Here is a 5665-nt window from a genome sequence, read left to right as displayed (position 1 = left end):
AAGTGTACTGCATTGCAAGAAAGCACCATTTGTCAAGTTAAGAACCATGGTGAATATGAGGCAGTAAAAGAAAATGAGTTGAGTCCAAGAAACAGAAGTGTTAAAATACGTGAGATAGGGTATGGTAGATTGATTGTGGCAATAACCCCAATTAATATCCTTTCTATATCATGTGCTGTGTGTTTGTTGTCCCCTCCTATTCTGAATCTAGGCTTAGCCAAATGGTGTGCTTTGGTCAACGGGATGCTTTACACCTGACACACAGAAATTTGCATGATTGGGCTTGCTGCTTCTCTTCTGTCTTCACCATGAGGATATGCCCAGGCTAGCCCAGTAGATGATGACACCCATGAAATAGAGAGAGAGGTAAATCAGCCGACTTTCCCCAGCAGAGGCCCTGATATGTGAGAGAGCCCAGCCAAGATCAGCAGAATTGCCTAGCCTACCCAAAACTGACCGCCAAACATGAATGAACCCTATCTAGAACAGCTTAGATGAACAGGACACCAGTCAATTCCAAGAGTCACGAGCAAAAATAATATTTACTTTTGTATGCTCCTGAGGTTTTGTGGTTGTGTGTTAGCCAGTATTATTGTGGCAATAGAGAACTAATACACAAAGAAAGGATAAGTGTGCTTCAGTTTATTTGCAAGATATTAGATTTTTGCTTTTGCTTTAGTTTCTATTCATGAATCATGTATATATATAAATATAAGCATATGGAGTCAAGCTGAGTAAAATTCCATTAGAGTATTTTCAAATGTATGAAAAATAAAGAATAATAGGGAACGTGATAAAAGTATGAAAGTGGTTTCAATGTATACATAAAAGAGGTGTGTATTTTCAATAACATTTTAAGTTTCAGCATTTGTTTACTTATATTCATGTTGATATATATTTCCCATATGGGGAAATCTCACAGTAGTGTTATTCTTAACATATGTCAAATTCATATATGCTAAAAAAATAAGTTCACTTTATAATGAGTCCAAGGAGTTCACTTGGTAATTAATGTTATTGTAATTGATGTTATAAAATTTTACCTTAATGCTAATACAATGAAAATAACAATAGCTAAAAACATATATAGGAAATTTATAGCTAATACTTATACAGCATTTACTAGGTCCTTATGCATATTAACTCATGTTATCCTCATAGGAACACTAGGTAGTAGCTACAGTTATTTTCATATTTTAGTGATGAGGATACTGAGGCACAAGAGAGATTAAGTGACTTCCTCAAAGTCATGTAAGTACTAATTGGTAGAGCTGGAATTCAAATCCAAGTGCTGTGACTTCAGATACTACACCCTTATCATACTGCCTTTCAAATTTGCATTAGGCAGGGATATATTCTCATTTACTAAAAGGGACCTTCACCTAACGAGAGAGCGCAAATGAAGAAGAAAGTAGTATATTTACTCCAAAGAGGACGGGGTGTTTTTTTTTTTATTTCCTTTTAAGTCATTTAAGTTAGAAAATTTTTTTTCTAAGTGGGCACTAATCAGGTTTTGCGGGGGCAAAAAGTCTTTCTTCTGTTTCTCTCATTTCTGAAATCAGATATGCTAGGACACAGGAGTACATTGTAATGTGTGGCATAGCAGAATGGGGGAAATAATAGGTAGAAATACAAGAGGAAATTATCAAAAGGCAGAAAGTTATTAGGGTTAATACTTTAAACCCATGATGAGATTGTATTAAGAACATTATTCTCTAACCTAGGGTTTCTCCATATTTATTATACATATGATTTACCCTGCAGAAGTCTGAATCTCACCGTCAGAAAGAGAGTCTAGTACAATATGACTAGATTAGTGAAGAAATCTGGGTTACCAAACACTCCAAATAATTCTCATCTATACAGTCTCTACAGCAGCATTGTCCCATAGGACTTTCTGTTATAATGGAAATGTTTCATATCTGTGCTGTCCAGTAAGAGTAGCTGCTGGCCACACGTCCAGTTGAGGAACGGAAGTTTTAACTTCATGTAATTTTAATTAATTTGAATATAAATTTTATAGCCACATGTGATTAGTGACTTTTGTATTGGACAGCTCTAGAGCAGGGGTCAGCAAACTCTGGTTCAAGGACCTAATCCAGCCATACCTATTTGTTTACATATCGTCTATTGCTATGTTTATTCCATGTAGCAGAGTTGAGTAGTTGCAATAGATACCATATAGTTTACAAAGGCAGAACATTTACTATTAGGCACTTTACAGAACATGTTTGCTAATATCTGGTCTAGATAATTCTCTGGGAAACAATACCCTATAATTCAGGTTTTCTTTTGAAGGCAAAGGGAGAATCAAAGAGATGTTTGGGGGGGTAATGTGAACAGATTGATAAACAGTATCTAATTTGCATGGCTATTGTCTTAGTTTGTCAGGGCTGCCATAACAAATACCCTACTGCTTGGCTTAAACAGGAGAAATTTGTTGTCTCAGTTTTAGAGGCTAGCCATCCAAAACTAAGGTGCTGGCAATGTCATGCTTTCTCTGAAGTCTTTAGTGTTCCAGTGGTGGCTTGGCGGAAATCTAGAGCTCAATTTCTGCATCTGCCGCATGACCATCTGTCTCCTGTCTTCTACGACTCCTACTTTTGTGTCCAACTTTCCTTTGCTTTTAAGGACTCCAGTCATGTTGGATTAAGGCCCACCCTGATTTCAGTTAGGCTTCACCTTAACTAATAGGATCATTGGAGATCCTATTTACAAATCAGTTCACAGCTACAGGACTGGAGTTAGGACATGAGCCTGTCACTGAGAAGGACATGATCCAGTGCATAACAGCTGTCATGCACATTTTTTGTCACGTTATATTAGAATCACAATAACCAAGGCCCCAAATAACCAGTATTTATTTCAAATATTATTTTTTCATATCTTGACATCCTTACAAGGTAAAAAAAAAATCAGTTTTAAGGAACTTATCTCCTAATTCTGTCATCTCTATCATTTCTGAGTCTATTTCTATTAATTGATCTTTCTCAACAAACATGGGTTCTATTTTCCTTCTTTTTTGCAAACTTAGTACTTTTTGTTGGGTGCTGGTCATTGTGAATTTTACCTTGTGGAGTTTCAGATTTGTGTGTGTGTGTGTTCCTTTAATGTGACAAAATGTTCCTTACACTGTGACAAAAAATGTCCATGACAGCTGTTATGCATTGGATTATGTCTTCCTCAATTTTATCCTCATAAGGTGGAATAGTAAAGAATTTAACCTTGTTCAAAAAAGAGGTCTGGCCTTTCCCCTTGGCTTCTGGGAAGTACTCTCCGGCCCTAGGAAGGCCATACCTGATAGAAGTGTCTTTGTTTACCTGGGAGCTTTGAGTCAGCTGGATAGTAACAATGTGATTTTTAATTATTATTATTATTATTATTTACTTTGTCTTTGTTTATTTTTTGTTGTTGTAACAATGTGATTTTAGGGTGGGGGCTTTGAGCCACATCAACAGTCTTATGTGAGGTGGGGACTTGGGGCCACATGGCCTTAGCACAGCCTTCCAAAGGTCTGGAAACTGAGATCAGCCACAGGGCAGTCAACTGTGTCTATGTGACGGAACCCCAATAAAGTCTCTGGACACCAAGGTTTGGGTGAGTTTCCCTGGTTGGCAATTCTGTGCATTGTCACTTATCAATTCTGGGAAACTAGTGCTGCACATGACTCCACGGGGAGAGAACAATGGAAGCCCTGCCATTGTAGTAGTCCTGGTCTCCATCCTATGTTCTTCTTTGGCTGATTTTAATCTGTATCCTTTCCTTGTGATAAACTTTAACTGTTAGAACAGCAACTTTCAGTGAATTTGGTGAGTCCTGTTGGTGAAATATCAAAATTGAGGTTCAGAGGAACCCCCTGAACTTGTAATTGATATCAAAAGTGATGGAGATCCTGTGGACTGATCTCACTGACTTCACAACTGACTAACTTTCCACAGAGACTTACTTTTTTTTTTAGATTAGGTTTACAGAGAGACTTACTTTTAAACACTGTTACGACAGCTTCAGAATAGCCTTTATTTTAGCAACAGTTTAGCTCCACTAGTGATTTAGGGCCCATCTGAGGAATCTTCCTTACAGTCTACATATTACAAGGCCTGGTGGTAAACATAGAGCTTATTTAATTTGTTTCCCTTCACTCAGGAATCATTGTCCTATTATTTCATATATATAAGTTTTTTTTTTTTTGGCATGGGCAGTCTCCAGAAATTGAAACTGGGTCTCTGGCATGGCAGGCGAGAATTCTGCGCTGAGCCACTGTTGTACCTCCCTATTTCATATATTTTTGATGTGTTCCTAGCTGTTTATGTAGAATGCAATTGCTGTAACAGTTAATTCGTTGTGGGCAGAAATAGAAGTAAGATAAATATTTAAATGATTTATAATGCTTTCAATAACAAAATAAAATTATTGAAGAAGAGGAATATGTCTCTTTTGAATATTTAATTATGTTGGTTTAAATGTCAGTGTACATCAAAAAGTTGATAAATCTTCTTAACCAAGCCAATAAGAAAAAATTTAAATATATAATTAATTCCTCAATTTCCTTTTCATATTTATTCATGATCTGGAGGAGAAATGCATCCTCTATTAATTCTTAAACTACTTCCTAGCTTGAGTGAATTAGTCCAAAAAAAGAAAATATTCATTATTTGGCTGTAAAAGGAACTATTGTTATAGAATTGGATTGGTGAATTATAACAGTTCAGAAGTCTCTGGTGAATGTAGATGTCTTAGTCACTTTTAGTGAATCTCTTAAAAATCTTATCAGCTAATAAATAAATAAATAATAGGGGGGATAAGGGGTAAAATATATTGGGTAGATGGAAATACTAGTGGTCAATGAGAGGGAAGGGTAAGGGGTATGGGATGTATGAGTTTTTTCCTTTTTATTTCTTTTTCTGGAGTGATGCAAATATTCCAAAAAATAATCATGGTGATGAATACACATGTATGTGATGATATGGTGAGCTATTGATTGTACACCATGTATGGACTGTATGTGTGTGAAGATTTGTCAATAAAAATATTTAAAAAATCTTACCAGCAACTCTATATTTCCTGACTCACTTTTAATCGTGAAATTGGTCCTTGCTGTTCTAATGGATGCATGATAATTAGAGGTTTATGTCTTAGCTACTTGAACTTAGTAGTTAAAGTTTGACCCTGGAAGCAAATCTGAGAACTTTGGCAAGACAATCAGGTGTGACATATGCTTGTCTTGCCTATTTGTCAAAAAATAATAACTTCTCATGTACTATTTTATATCATTAGTAGTTATAAGTGTGATTCCATAATTATAGTTTGACCTTTAATTTACTTAAGAACCTTTTTTAAAAAAGGTTAAATGTATTAATGAAGTTTTTTTAGGCATAATTAACATTTCCCTAGACTACAAAATATTTAGTCATTATTTTTCTACCATCCTAATTTCTTTCCACCTTCGCATTTTTTGAAGGAGAAAATGTGATGAGATATATCACACAAAAAAAATGTCAATTAATGGGGCTTGCCGGTTTCAAACCTTCCCCTAAGCCAGTTGAAAATGATGAAACCTCTTGTGAAAGGGTTACTGTAGCTGGAATGCATCAGTGAATTGAAAACCAATGGTTGAATTGAGATGCTAGAGTCTGAGATTGAAAACCAGTGTGAGGTCATAGTAGAT

Source organism: Tamandua tetradactyla, chromosome 2 (assembly GCF_023851605.1).
Source record: "Tamandua tetradactyla isolate mTamTet1 chromosome 2, mTamTet1.pri, whole genome shotgun sequence".
NCBI classification, from domain to species: Eukaryota; Metazoa; Chordata; class Mammalia; order Pilosa; family Myrmecophagidae; genus Tamandua; species Tamandua tetradactyla.
Note: the sequence above shows the minus strand (reverse complement) of the source record.